Source organism: Elephas maximus, chromosome 21 (genome assembly GCF_024166365.1).
Source record: "Elephas maximus indicus isolate mEleMax1 chromosome 21, mEleMax1 primary haplotype, whole genome shotgun sequence".
NCBI lineage: Eukaryota > Metazoa > Chordata > Mammalia > Proboscidea > Elephantidae > Elephas > Elephas maximus.
Genome location: NC_064839.1, coordinates 65,737,773 through 65,753,821, shown reverse-complemented (window position 1 = coordinate 65,753,821; position 16,049 = coordinate 65,737,773). Strand labels below are relative to the sequence as shown.

General features: G+C 42.1%; 1 protein-coding gene across 1 annotated transcript in view; it reads left to right on the top strand.

The window, feature by feature from the left end:
- MFAP3L (microfibril associated protein 3 like) overlaps positions 1–16,049 on the top strand; it is a 333,301-nt gene that overhangs the window by 140,585 nt on the left and 176,667 nt on the right. The gene's annotated exons all lie outside the window — the stretch shown is intronic.

Here is a 16,049-nt window from a genome sequence, read left to right as displayed (position 1 = left end):
AGAAGATGGGAACATGGAAGGAGAAAATGTGGTTCCTGCTTTCATTACTACTTTATTTTACTCCCAGTCATCTCCACAATTTTTATCATGAAGCCAATTTTTAAAAAATTTCCAATAACCATCATATATATATTATAAAAAAATAAAATAAAAACCCATTGCCATCAAGCTGATTCTGACTCATAGCAACCCTAGAGGACAGAGTATAACTGCCCCATAGAGTTTCCAAGGAGCAGCTGGTAGACTATTCTAGAACAGACGATTCCAAACGATAAACTAGTAAATAAATACTGTAGTAAGTACCATGAATGAAACATAATATTTAATACAATGGAGAGTAAAGGAGAGGACACCAACTTTAGCTAAGGTGGCCAAACCAAACCAAACCCAAACCTGTTGCCATCCAGTCCGTTCCAACGCACAGTGACCCTATCGGACAGGGGAGAACTGCCCTATAGGGTTTCCAAGGAACAGCTGGTGGATTTGACTTCTGGTTAGCAGCTGAACCCTTAACCACTGCACCACCAGTCAAGAGGGCCACACTTGAGACTTGCAGGATGGAAGGAGGCAGTCCTGGGAAGGGCAGGAGGAGACCTTCCAGCAGAGTAGCGTGTAAACACGAGGTCCTGGGGTGGGAAAGAACTTGCTTGTTCATGCACTGAAAGGAAGCCCGAGTGGCATGAACTCTGAGTGAGGAGAAGGGTTCGGTGTGTTAGATGAGATCTGTGAGCCAGGCAGGAGCCTGTTTTGAAAATGATTTCCATGAAGTAAAGCATTCAAGGCAGAAATGTAGTTAGAGAAGATAAAATCAGCAGATTATACTCTTAGGAATGTGGACAAAGTGAAATAACATCTAGAAAGTGATGGGTCAAGGGTTGGCTCCTGGGGGTGAGGGTAGGGGATAAAAGTTAAAGAAAATGAGATTGTTTTGATTATGTCCTCAAGCTATTTAAGATAATTATTAAACCTATAATTTCTTTATTGCTTTTCAACCTTGAAATAAAATCATCACTGTGGCACAGGCTGGTTTGACTTTCATTAACAAAACCAACTAAGTTTAGAACAACATCCTCATAATCCCACATGTTCATTATCTAAAAGTTTATTCTCTTCAAATTAAAATTGCATTAAAGTGTCTTCCTTGGGAGACTATGCAAGAAGTGGAAAAAGTGATTGCCTCCAGGGAGGGCAGCTGGGTGTCTTGTCCGTGAGGTGGGAGAGAGAAGATACACAATGTATCCTATTGAACCTCCTGAATTTTGAACCTTTAGACTCTAGTACTTATTCAAAATCAAATAAATAAAAATTAACTGGATTTGAATTTTGAAGTTACACTTATTTTGTACAGCTGCAGAAAAGTGAAACTGTTCTCCAAATATTTATTTGACTGGGAAAAGCTGGCAATTTTGCCAATCCAATACTTTTTTCAAAACATGATTAAGGAGGCTAACAACTTTGCCAAGTGTGTATATATAGGGAACAGCAATGTGATACTTGGAAAATGTATAATTAATGAAAACGCTCTAAGAGAGAATGGAAGCAGAACAAGTAGTACTTTAAAAGTCAGCTTTTTTGTAAAACAGTTCAGCAGTTCCTCAAAAAGTTAAAGTTACCAACCATATGGCTCAGCAATTCCACTTCTAGGTATATGCCCAAGATAAATGGAAACATCTGTCCACACAAAATTTGTACACGAATGTGCACAGCAGCATTATTCATATAAGACAAAAAGTGAAAACAACTGATGAATGGATGAATAAAATCCACCCAATGGAATATTATTCAGTAATAAAATGAAAGGAAGTACTGATACATACTACAGTGTAGACGAACCTTGAAAATACTAGGCTAAGTGAAAGAAGCTAGCCACAAAAGATGACATATTGTATGTTCCATTTATATGAAATGTCCAGAAAAGGTAAATCCATAGAAAGAGATTAGTGGTGGTCATAGGGTCGCTAGAGTCAGGATCGACTCAACGCCAATGGGGTGTTTTTTTGGTTTATAGGGCCGCTATGAGTTGGAATCGACTGGTCAGCAACGGGTTTGTTTTTTTTGTTGTCGTTGTTGGAGGGCAGATGGGTAGGTGTCGGGGGGAGGAGAAAAGATGGGGAGTTTGCTAATGGGTCCAGAGTTTCTTTCAGGGGAAACAAAAGTGTTCTAAAATTAGATTGTGGTGATAGTCACACAACCCTAAAAACCACTGAATTGTATTGAATTTATATGGGTAGGTTGTATGAGAATTATATCTCAAAAAAAGGTTTGAAAAAGTCAACTTATAAGTCCTCAAGCACCATACTGTAATTTAAGATCAGGTGAATGGTCACTTAAAAGAAAAGACTAACGATTCCAATCTGTGAAGACTTGGGTTTATAAAAATGGAAACCAACAGGACATTTTTTGTTATGAAAATTTTAGTTTGGCTTTCTTGCCTCCTTGTATTGAGAACACAACCTCGTGAGTGTAGCTATCTGGGACACATCAAGTGTGCAGTGATCCTCTTCCCTAACTGCCCTTGGTTGTGCAAAGTATTGGGCTAAAGAGGTGAACACATTATGAAACTATCAACAGTCCATAGTCAAGGTGGAACAACCTTTTAGCAAGCAGTTTGCTACACACAGATACTCAATGCGTGTGTGCCAGGACAGCAATTTCCTGGTGCCTGTGAAAGGACACAGGTCCTGAAACTGAGTCCCTGCAGAAAATCAGCAAATAGAAAGTCTACCCATGAATGATGGCAAACTGGGAGCGTTGCGTATTTACAGCAGATTCCTGTAAAGTGCCCTCCATTCCTGACAGGCTGTTTTCCTGCCAAAGATGGGCAGTAGTTTTCTTTGTGTTATAAAAAAGATTCCTGTTATTTTACTTTCTACAGTCTTGTTTTGCCAAATTAAAAAAAAAAAAAAAAAACCCTAAAATTAGCCTTAGAGAGATTCATATGGTGACTGGTACCAGTATATACTGTCCCTAGTAAATCTATTTTTACCATATAAAATAATTCCAAATCAGTTATCATACAGGTCACATTGATATTATTGAAATCCCCTTTATGAGAATTATCTGGCTAGCAAGGAATCCAATTATTCTTCTCTCTAAAGCTACATTTTTAAAGACTTCACTCAGTCTTAATTTCATAATTTTCTAAGAGTATATGGTTTCAGGAATAATTTGTTCCAAGTATTTTTCAAACTTTTCACAGGCAGAATTGCAAGCCAAAACATATGCAAAGGTAGAGAGGTATATAATGGGAAGGAACTTGCTATAAATGTTGAGCAGAAATCTTACATTTACCATCATACCTGTTAATCTGTTGCCAACGAGTCAATTCCAACTCATAGCAACCCTACAGGACAGAGTAGAACTGCCCCGTAGGGTTTCCAAGATGTGGCTAGTGGATTCAAACTGCCCACCTTTTGGTTAGCAGCTGAGTTCTTAACCACTATGCTACCAGGGCTCCACCAATATCATAAGTTCATAGCTATTAAAAAGCAAATGATGACTTACAGTAGCCCTCATAAAATAATATAATCTATCATTTATATCTTTGGTCTGGTCCTCTTTTCCACACACCAGATCCATACATCCAGCTGCCTATGTGACATCTCCACATGGCTGTCTGATAAATATCTCAGTCTTCACATGCCCAAAGCACAGCTGCTGGTCCTTGCCCCCCAAACCAGGTCCTCCTGAAGTCTTCCCCACCTCAGTTAAGAACAACTCAATTCTTTCAACTGCTTAGACCAAAAACCTTGGTGGCCATCTTTACTCCTTCTCTTACACCACACATCCAACCTGTAAAAAAACCATTGCTATCAAGTCGATTCCAAATTATAGCGACCTTTATACGACAGAGTAGAACTGCCCCATAGGGTTTCCGAGGAGTGTCTGGTGGATTTGAACTGCTGACCTTGTGGTTAGGAGCTGAACTCTTAACCACTACACCACCAGGGTTTCCACACCACAGATCCAGTCTGTAGCAAATCCTTTCAGCTCTACTTTCAAAATATATACAGAATTTGACCACAGTATTTTCCCCACTTCCACTGCCACCTTCCTGATCCGAGCCACTATAGTCTCTCACCTGCATGTCTGCAATGGCCCCCTAAAGGACATCAGTGTTTCTCCCCTTGGGCCCCAGCAGTGCATTCTCAACAGCCAGAGTGAACTTGTTAAAACATAATTAGACCACACCCCTCCTGTTCCCACTCAAAGTAAAGGCCAAGTCTTTACTCTGACCTCAGAAGCCTACAGAAATCCCTGGGTGGTACAAATGGTTAACTTGCTTGGTTGGTTATTGAAGTCCATGCACAGTCGATGCAGAAGAATGGTCTAGAAATCTACTTCTGAAAAATCAGCCACTGAAAAGTCTATGGAGCACAGTTCTACTCTGACGTATGGGGTCACCGTGAGTTGGAGTAGTCTCAACGGCAACTGGTTTAAGAGGCCCTACATGATCCACTCCTACCTCCACCTGAGCTCTCTGACTTCACCTCCCTCTGCTCTCCCCCTTGTTAATGTTGCACTGGCCCCATTGTCTTCCCTGCTATTCTTAGAACACTCCTGGGGCAATACTCCTGCCCCAGAGCCTTTGTACTTCCTGTTCCCTCTGCCTGAAATGCTTCCTCATTTCCTTTAGGCCTTTACTTAAAGGTTACATTCTCAGGAGGCTTTTCCTGGCCACCCTAACTAAAATCTAACCCCCTTCCCACACTTCACATTGTTATCTTTGCTTTACCGTTTCTCCTTAGCACTTACTACTAACAGGTTACCACTAGCCTATACGATGCCTTTGCACAAATTACAAAAAGACATCCTCTCCCCAAGATGAAGCCCTGCTGGCACAGTGGTTAAGAGCTCAGCTGCTAATGAAAACGTCAGCAGTTTGAATTCTCCAGCCACTTCTTGGAAACCCTATGGGGCAGTTCTACTCTGTCCTATAGTGTTGTTACGAATTGGAATCAACTCGACAGCAATGGGTTTGGTTTTGGGGTTCCCCAAGACACCTACTTCCATCTGCCAGAACACTGTAGTAATAACCATGTAAAACTTGACATCTGCAATGCCATGGTCCTGCCTTTAATGTAACACCCTCACGCAGAGCACAACCTGCGTAATTGTGCAAGACTATCTTACTTTTAGCATATTACAGTTTTCCTTATTTATCTTGTTTGTGAGGACAGGGTTGATTTGTGTGTCTTACTCACTGTTGTACCTACAGCACCTAAACAGTGCCCATAATGTCATTGTCAGTTGCCGTTGAGTTAGCTTGAACTCATGTCAACCCCATGTACAACAGAACCAAATGCTGCCTGGTCCTATGCCATCTTCATAATCATTGGTATGTTCCGACCCACGGGTGAAGCCACTATGCATTTTTGAGTGCCTTCCAACCTAGGGTGCTCATCTTTCAGCACTGTATCAGGCAATTTTTCGTTGTGATCCATAGGGTTTTAACTGGCAAATTTTCAGTAGTAGATCATCAGGCCTTCTTTCTATTCTAAGTCTGGAAGGTCCACTGAAACCTGTCCACCATGAGTGACCCTGCTGTTATTAGAAACACTGATGGTACAGCTTTCAGCATCATAGCAACATACAAGCCACCACTGTATGACAAACTGACAGGTGCTAGTGGCTCATAATAAATACACAATAAATATTTGTTAAATGAATACTGAATGAAAATGTCCAAGGAACAAAAAGGTCACATCCCCAAAACCCCTGGAATTGCATCATCAGAGAATGCCCTAAATATTCTGAAATTACTTGATTAGATGCACATCACCGAGTACTATTTATGTGGAAAGGCTATTCGAACACAGGGCTTCTTTGGGTCATCAGTTTCCACTGCAGTGAACATTGCCCTAAAGAGAAATGTTCAAGCTTTTAGTAATTTATAAGCCCCAACTTTGCGGGTGGCAAGGTGTAACGGAAAGAGAGCTGGACTGGGAACTGGACAACAAGGACTCCCACGTCCAGCGCGAGGATAAGCATGGAGGCTAAAGACTGTGCTGTGATGAATGGAAATCCAGTTCTTCCACAGGAGAGGGGCAGGGCAAGTTGAGGATAGAGAAGCCTCAGAAAAAGTCACTACATCTAGCTGTGACCTTTAATGATGCTTTACTAAAGATTATAAAATTGAGGTAGGAAGAAGTGCCATAAACAATAAACAAATGTGTTTCCAATGCTAATAGAGTTTATCCTAAGTCTGGGAGTCTCTGGTGGCACGAATGTTTAAACACTTGGCTGCTGACCAACAGGCTGGTCTAAATCCGCCCAGAGAAGCCTCGGAAGAAAGGCCTGGCCATCTGCTTCTGAAAGGTCACAGCCATTGAAAACTGTACGGAGCACAGTTTCACCCTGACACACACACACTGTTGCCATGAGTCGAAATCAACTCAACAGCCAGCTGGTTTGGGTTCTTTATTATTGCTGCTGTTTTTCAATCTTAGGGCCCCGAGGCCCAACCTGATCCTTATGTCTGTACCGCGCTCTCAGCTGACCAATTCAACCTCCACTGAAAGGATACCCCTGCCGTCATCCATATCAGCTCTGCCAACACACACACACATTTATTTTTGAATTCAAATGTCTATTTTTGGGTTATCTTCCCCAGAATGATTGACAGTGGGAACAGTCAACCCCTACAAATAAAATCCCACCTTCCCCTCTCAGAGGTCTGAAATAAGATGGAACAAATAAGACAGTGTCTCCAGAATACTCCTCAATGTCTGAGTTAGTAACACCGCAAGGGATACCAGCATCCTAGCCCTACTTCCCTGCACTTGTCAAGTTCTTCTTCCTAAGTGCCTTGAAGAGCTGAAGGCGGCATATTTCTCCAGCGATGCTCTAGCTTCAGAACCCCTCCCCATGTGCAAGTGCCTAGAAAAAGAATCCATCAGCTGTCCAGATTTGGTGGGTGGGAAGGGTGTTCCTAGTTCTACAGGGGTCTCATCCTGTTAACATAATGTTGTTGTGTACTGTCAATTCTGACTCATAGTGACCCTATAGGACAGAGCAGAACTGCCCCACAGGGTTTCCAAGGAGCAGCTGGTGGATTTGAACTGCCAAACTTTGCCACCAGGACTCTAACATAATGGAGGCCGTATAACAGCCCTTAAAAGAAGAATAATCTCCTCAGAAATATACTGCATTAATGTCATTTCTCTTTTGCCTGCTCAGATGCTTTTTAACATATAATTTCACTAGCAATAATCTTATTCCTACAGAATGAATAATGGAAGCATGGCGAAGAGCCGGGACTTATCCCAAGTCGCACAGTTAATCAGCATCCATGCTGACTTCGACCCACTGTTACACTGAGTATACCGACGAGACGTTCAGGGAGCCCTTGAATTTCCATCCAGGATGCCATCCACTGAGATATTATTTTCATAAACGAAAGATAAGCCAATCCTAACTTTTGGGACCACTAGGAAGCAGAAGAAAAAAGAAAAGTAAATGTTAAATATAAGATCACCCCAGAAGTGAGAAATAAATAAAGTAAGTAAAAATTTTAATCATTCATACCAGAAAAGCATTACACTTTTATGGGCAAACATTTTTAGCAAATAATGTTCTCGCTGATGTTTTATAAAACACGAAACCCCATATACAGTATTTCTCTAGCCTCAAGAAGTTTCGTAGATCAATTATTTATAAAGCAGCGCTTTCTACAGCCAGCCTTCTCCCCTTTATTTCGTGTTTGTTTTTCCCAGGGATATATTGCCAAGGTTTTCTTTCACGCTAAAAAAAAAAAAAAACCTAGTAACTCTGCAACTGATGTCCCAGGGTCCCAAAGTAAATACTCTCAGATAAACAAACACAGACTATGTAATACTGCATGATATAAAACATTTGTCAGGAAAAAACATTAGTCTGATCTGGCATATCCAGGTGTATCAGGGGCCATAAATTTTGCTTTTTTCATCCATTAGGTTTTCTTCGTAAGTTTTTTCTCAAATAGACAAATGGTGGTTTCGACAAATAAACTATGTCTCTGCAACCACAACTTCAAGTACTGTCTGTCTCTCTAGGAAAAGTGAGCTGACTAAGCTTGAGCTTGTTCTTTCTATGCTTAGATTCCTTTCTTTTTTACTTCCCGACTTTCCCCATCCTCCAACGTCATCAGGAAGGAATCACGTAAGACAGAAATAAATATTTGTTCCAATGGCGTTTAGTAGGGATGGGTTTTGTTCTCAGACAGACAAGAGTATATCAGATCCAGCAACCCCAGGTGCTAATTAGACATGAATTTACGAGACACACAGAAGTGCACACGCTCACGTGTTCATCCCATAAACTGAAACAATAAGGAAGAAGGTCAAAACATCCCCCCTCCCTCAGGATACAGAAAATGTGTAATTAAAACAACAACAGCCCAAAGGTCCGTGTGTTCTTCTGTTTGTTTTTTCCTTTGAGCATCTCACTGAAAACTGATGTTTTTGTTATAATTTTATATAGGAGATCCCTGTACCTCTGGCTCAAGAAAAGTCACAGAGATGGACTTGGGCTAGAAAACTCTTGAGTTGTTGAAAACAGAGGAGATTAATTAAAATCGTATGTCAACCACAATGAGGTACCATTTCACACCCACTAGGAGAGCTATAATCAAGAAAACAGAAAATAGTTAAGTGTTGATAAAGATGGGGTGAAATTGGAACCCTCTGACATTGCTGATGGGAATGCAAAATGGTGCAGCTGCTGTAGAAAACAGCTTGGTGGTTTCTCAAAATGTTAAACAGAGAACTGCCGTAACCAAAAAACCCAAACCAAACCCAGTGCTGTCGAATTAATTCTGACTCACAGAGTAGAACTGCCCCATAGGGTTTCCAAGGTGCGGCTGGTAGATTTGAACTGCCGACCTTTTAGTTAGCAGCCATAGCTCCTAACCACTGTACCACCAGGGCTCCTCGAGTTGCCATATGACCCAGCAATTCCACAACTTGGTACATACCCAAAAGAACTGAAAATAGGCATTGAAACACATATATGCACACACATGTTCAGAGCAGTACTATTCACAATAGCCAAATGGTAGAAACAGCCCAAATGCTCATCAACGGGTGAACAAATAAATTGCAGTGTACACACAGTGAAATTATTATTCAGCTATAAAAAAGAATAAAGTACTGATACATGCAATGACATGAATGAGTCTTGAAAATACTATGCTAAGTGAAATAAGCCAGATGCAAAGGTTATATATTGTATGACTCCAATTATATAAAATATCCAGAATCAGTAAATCCATAGAGACGGAATGCAGATCGGTGGTTGCCAGGAACTGGAGAGATGGTGAACGACTAAAGAGCACAGAGTTTCCTTTGGGGGGAGGTGAAAGTATTTTCTAGATAGAGGTGGTGGTTGCTCAACATTGTGGACGCATTAAATGTCACTGAACTGCTCACTTTAAAATGGTTAGTTTTACGTTATGTAGATTTCACCCCAACTTATGAAATCCTAAACCAAGTTGGAAATCATAGGCATCATTTATTGGGCATTAACAATGTGCCAGGCTCTGTACTAGGGGCTTGTAGAAGCTACATCCTTACCAAAATCTACGAGATAGGTATCATTAACCTAACTTACAGATAGGAAGTCACCACCCATCTGACAGTTCGTCACTCTGTGGTGGCTTGCATGCTGCTATGATGCTGCAAGCAGGGTCACCTATGGTAGACAGGTTTCAGTGGAACTTCCAGACTCAGACAGACTAGGAAGAAAGGCCTGGCAGTCTACTTCTGAAAATTAGCCGGTGAAAATCCTATGGATCACAACAGAATGTTGACCAAATAGTGCTAGAAGATGATTCCCCTTGTTTGGAAGCCACTCAAAATTCACAGTGGTTGCAGCAAACATACCAGAAGCTTCGCTTTGGTCTGAATTTTGACAGTAGAGACAGCTTGATTTGTCCCTTTGATTGTTCCCGTTGAGAAATAATCCACCCTTTCAAGTCATCCTCCAATTCAGGCTATTTCTTCTTGGGTCCACGACGACATGAGCATTTTCATAGATTCATATTCTCCAGCCCCTTCTTCTCCTTTCTCCGTTCACAAATAGGTGGCTCTCTAACCTTGAACTCTTTCAGTGACTGACCATCTGTTGTTTGTTTCTTCCGTCCTCACAACGATTTTTCAGCTTGAAGTCGGTGGTGCAGGACTTGCATTTAATACCTGCTGTGATCCTAAAGCGTTCTAAGATTTAGGTTTATAAACTGAAAAAACATGCATAATATAATAGATAACTGGCTGTTTCTAGTAAAGAGATTGTAAAATTCAAATGTGAGGTGTACATGAAAAGTCTTTTTATATGCTGGAAAGCAAGAGTAAGGTGACTCACGATTATTGATCAAAGACATTGGCACTAGTAAGACATAATTAGACTATGAAATAAGCAGACCTCACATAGCTTAATGGTTTCACTTAAGATCACCTGATAAGGTTTTCCCATTCAACTGTTGAGCCAAGAGCGATCATGTATTAGTTTACTCCTCCAATTAAAAGCCAGAGTAGGAACATGACCGTGATAATTAAGTCAGTGCAAACTGAATCGAGGTCCCCATTGATAGTACTCAATGCCATTTATGCCAGTGCAGGCTTCGTTTTGTTTACACTTCCAGCTGATAGCACACGATTTATGGACAGGCTCCAGTAGGTTCAAGGTTCCCACTGATGACTCAAAAGCCATGGGGATATAATTATCAACCTACATTATAAAAACAACGGTACAGTTTCAATTGTTTATTTTCCAATCACAGGGGTACTACCAAACTCGATCCATGACTTCTTGACCATGGCTTATACCTTTATGATACAAATATGATCAAAGGTAACATTTCGGATTATTGAATGAGAATGAATGAGACCACAATTCACTTCTAGAAATGTCACAAGGTCTGCGTGGTATACACCTGGGTACGCTATGCCAGAACTTTTTACATAATTTTGTCATTTCCACACGTTATATGTATGCAGGTTATTCATGTGGGTGTGATATTTGCAAAAAACACTATACTTCATCCCATGACTCATACTGGAAGGGTCCTGAGTTTAGCTGTCAGGAAGTTAAAGAAATAAAAACATCCACAATGACTGTCACAGGAAACCTTCAGGGCTGCACACGAAGCAGGTATACAAGGGCTCTTCCTGTGTTTTTTAAACTATAATTGAGTGGGAATATCAAAGTTATGTGCTCAGTTTTCAATAAGCTGCATCATGTCCGCACAAATGAAAACCAAAAATGTCAGCAGCTGATGCAAAGTCAGTTCTCCCACATGCAATGGTTTTGGAGCAGAAAGTTTGGTTTAATCACTACATTAAAAGGTCATGTTTTGACCCTTTTAGCTCAGTAATGAAGTCACTCCTGAGGTTCACCCTTCAGCCAAAGATTAGACAGGGCCATAAAGCAAATCGAGACTAAATGGGCACAGCAGCTCAGGAGCAAGGACAAGAAGGCAGGAAGGGACAGGAAAGCTGGTAATAGAGAACCCAAGGCCAAGAGTGTTGACACATCGTGAGGCTGGCAACCAATGTCACAAAACAACTCGTGTACTAATTGTTCAGTGAGAAGCTAGTTTGTTCTGTAAACCTTCGTCTAAAGTACAATAAAAAAAAAATCATGTTTTGGTTTAACTGCTACGTTGAAAGATCACATGTGAAATATTCACCTAACACTCCCCATGCTCGTCCTCACTTCTTGGGCCTTGCCCAGATTGTACCCCCCATGCCCTTCCTCTTTCTTCCCCTCCTCCTCCTGTCCTGTAAGGTGGTCACACCTGAAGGCTTTAGGCTAAAACACTGACACACGCAGTCTGAGAAGGGCACTGCATTTCTACTGGAGACTAGAGATGGTCCGGAAACCTGCCGCGGTCTTCCCCAAGAAACCCCAGGCACAATCATCTCACGTGCAAATCTATTTTAGTGGGAAAAAAAGACAATAGACAAACAAATGTGTGTGTGTATACATAGATAGATATAGATTATATATGTATATAATATTTATATATGTAAGGAAACCCTGGTGGCGTAGTGGTTAAGAGCTATGGCTGCTAACCAAAGGGTTGGCAGTTCGAATCTGCCAGGTGCTCCTTGGAAACTCTATCGGGCCGTTCTACTCTGTCCTATAGGGTCGTTATAAGTTGGAATTGACTTGACGGCACTGGATTTGGTTTTTTCGTTTTATATAGAGTAAAATCTGCGAAAGCCGGAACCTATGTAGGGCAGAAATCTGTCCGAGAAGGAAACTTGAATATTTTCCACTAAAATGAGCAATAGAAAAGTGGTAACACTGCATCCTGTCAAAGGTGGAAAACTCAGGCCCAGTGAATTCCGGCTCTCACAGGTTTCACTATATATATACACATAGTGGGTTTAGTTTATTTCTATACATACACTGTATATATATGTGCGTGTGTGTATATATGTATATATAAAGAAACTAAACCCATTGCCATCAAGTCAATTTGCACTCGTAGTGATCCTATAGGACAGAGCAGAACTGCTCCTACAGGGTTTCCAAAGAGCGGCTGGTAGATTCAAACTGCCAACCTTTTGGTTAGCAGCTGAGCTCTTAATCACTGCACCAAATATATATATATATATATATACACATTATTTATATACATATATGTATACATACGTGTATATGTATGTGTGTGTGTATACACATAAATGTATGTATATATTTCCTGGGGTGGTGCAAACAGTTAAGTGCTTAACTACTAGCCCCAAAACTGGTGGCACCTTGGAAGACAGGCCTGGCCATCTGCTTCTGAAAAGTCACAGCCTTGAAAATGCTACGGGGCAGCTCTACTCTGCACACATGGGGTCACTGTGAGTGCAAACTGACTTGATAGCAACCAACAAGCAATGAGTGTGTGTGTGTGTGTGTGCGCGCGCGCACGCGCGCAGAGAGAAAGAGAGAGAGGGAGAATCAGGGAGTGAGGATTACCACAAAGAAAAATAAAGCCGACCGAGGGGAGGAGAGTGATGGAAAAAGGGGTGTGATTTTGCATGGTATTGCCAGGGAAGGCCTCTCTAGGGAGGCAACATCTGAGCAGGGCCTGAATGAAGGGAGAAAAAGAGTCATGTAGGTATCTGGGGAAAGTGACTTCCAAGCAGAGGGAACAAAAAGGGCAAGGCTGTGATGTGGTAGTTGGATATGTTAGAACAACAGCAAGAAGGCCCACTGACTGGCTAGAGCAGTGAGCAGGAGTGAGCAGGAGACGAGGCTCAGACACAGCCAATAGAAAGAACTCTGGATCCTAACATAACTGAGGAGAAGCAGTGGGGGGATGTGAGCGAGGTAGAGATGATCTGTTTCACCCCAAAACCAGAGCCCTCTCTTCTCTGCTTCACTTCCATCCCCAGAGTAGACAATTAGCCCTTCCGCCTGCCCAGTACCTGCTTCTCTGAAATTCATTCTAGGATCCAGACTGTGTTGGCCACGGGCCTGTTTCCCTGACCTCAGTCTTAAAACTACGGGGTCACTGAGGACTTGTTATTGTTACTCTCCCTTCTGCCCTGTGAAAACTTACAGGCTTCATATCTCATCCACTAAGGGCAGCTTTGTGGGTCCTCTTCTGGAAAACACCAACCCATGCTGACCAAAGAAGACCAGAATAGACTCTCCAAGACACAGCCCCGCTACTTCCGCTTCTCTGTACCTAAGGCATTTGTTCACCCAGCGTTTCCTCCCTGAGCCCCTATTATGCTCCAGATACCCCCAGGAGTTGGGGAAACAAAACGAACTCCCCCTGCATGGAGCTTACAGTCTATGTGCATCTGTGTAGCGATTCTCAATCAGGAAGAGGGGGCGGGAGGGTCTCGCGTAGCCTGATGAAGCGAATGAAACAAAGTATTGGCTTGGGGTTTAGACATAACACGTTTATTTTAAAATATTAAATAACAGTAAAATAAAACCAAACCAAACCCATTGCCATAGAATCAATCCTGACTCTTAGTGACCCTATTAAAAATATTAAAAGAGCGCATGTTTTACGTTGGCCCAGAGGCAACTGTTAAAAGGTTGACAAACAGTGGAATAGGAAGCTTTAGTAATATCTTAATAATACCCTCTAATGGGGGGATTTCACATGATTAACGAGGGAAGGAAATGTCATGATACACAGCTAGAGGGGATGATCTGAGGGTAAGCAGAGTCTCCTCAAATCACTCATGGACTCCTCTATGTATGCAAGGGCTGGCCCCATTCAAACAGAGCATTTGGGGTCCTGTCTATCCTTTTGGGAAACCCTGGTGGCGTAGTGCTTAAGTGCTATGGCTGCTAACCAAAGGGTCGGCAGTTCAAATCCACCAGGCGCTCCTTGGAAACTCTATGGGGCAGTTCCACTCTGTCCTATAGGGTTGCTATGAGTTGGAATCGACTCGACGGCACTGGGTTTGGTTTTGGTTTTCTATCCTTTTGAGAATCCCTAACTCAGGGTCAGACCTTCTGTTCTTACTGTTAGTGCTTCAAGTTATTCCCTAGAAAGGACCTAGATGTACCCAAGAAGTGCTAGTCACCTTTTTTCTTTATTAAAAACTGCTACTAAGTGCAGGACAATCTGGACATCTCATCCCTTCTGTTCATCCTTCAGAGCACCTAGCACAGGGCAGCCATTCAGCAGAGGCCCCCAAATTATTTATGACTGGTTTCGTCACCTACTTGTCAACTTCTTAGAGGACTCTGTGTGTGCATGATATATAATAAACCATGCAAACTATCAGTTACATGGGTGTGTATATATGACTGTGTACGTATATACACACCTTCGCGTGTATATATCTGTGTAAATATACCTCATATTCAGGAACTTTTTTTGGTCAGCATAATTTTTTTTCTTCATCAGAGCTGAAACTCCCTTTATCCTCTGGCATTGCTCATTATCCCCACAGATTTTGTGCCTTGATGTTTTTCATCGTGGAGTAAAACGAAGTCAGGTTCACAGTCACAGCCCAGCCATATCTTCCAGGACAAAGGACAATGCTCAAAACCACTGTTTCTCCATCACGTTCTAGCATGGCAAGGCATCTTGTGGATATTGACCAAAAATTTTCTTTCTTGCTTCCTTTCAGAAACAAAATATTGTCAAGGAAGACTTCCCAGTCTCTAAGAGCCTTGGGAGGGGTTGAGGTAGAGGAGGGGTTGAGGTAGAGGAGGTGAAGGGTGGGCCTCTGATCCTTGTCTTCCAAGGGACAGTAATGGAGAAGCTCTCTGCCACGCAAGGCTCCCCGAGTCCAGGAATGCAAGCATAAACCCAACCTACTCCTGAGAGAACTAAGCCCACAGGAAGGGCAGCCCAAATGGTCAAGGACCAGACAGACTGACGCCTGAGAAAGAAGGTTAAACAGGGACAATTTTACCCTTCAGCTGTTGGATGTGGAAACAAAGACGCATTCCACTATCCCCCAAGACAGGTGAAGACATTTCATAAGCAAATGGTCAGCCGGTTAGCCTGGGAGAGTTTCCCCGACCCCTCTACATTCCTGCTTCTCGCTCCTCTTCTTTCTGGCAGTAAATCCTTAGCCCCACCTGTTCTCTGTGACTCACCTTCCACAAATATTTATAGAGGAACCCTCTATGTGCTTGCTATCATGTGACTATAAAGACATTTACCAAAGACGCAGTCCCAGACTTTGAACTGCTTGCATTCTAGCTGGATGAAAACAAACAAACAAATAAGAAACAGATACTGAATCTGTAAAGTAGTGACAGAAAGGAGGCCAAAAGGATGGATTAGAAGGCATGTGGAAGACAGAGACCTGCTGGATTTAGAAGTGTTTGTGTCCTGGGGTGGCTAGACGGACATTCCAAGGGAGGCAAGAGTCAAGGACGAGCAAGATGATTGGGAAGGACAGTGCCTACCTTACCTGATTCCACCTGAGGTTACAGCATTGATGTTTGTGTATCTGTATGTGTGTAATTTGTGATGGCTCAATGGTTTTTACTCCTCTCAAGAGGAGATGAATGGAAGTGCACAATGCAGAAGGATTCATATCTTCTAGGGGAGGAGTGGAATAATTTAATATGGACAGAGATCCCGAGCCAGC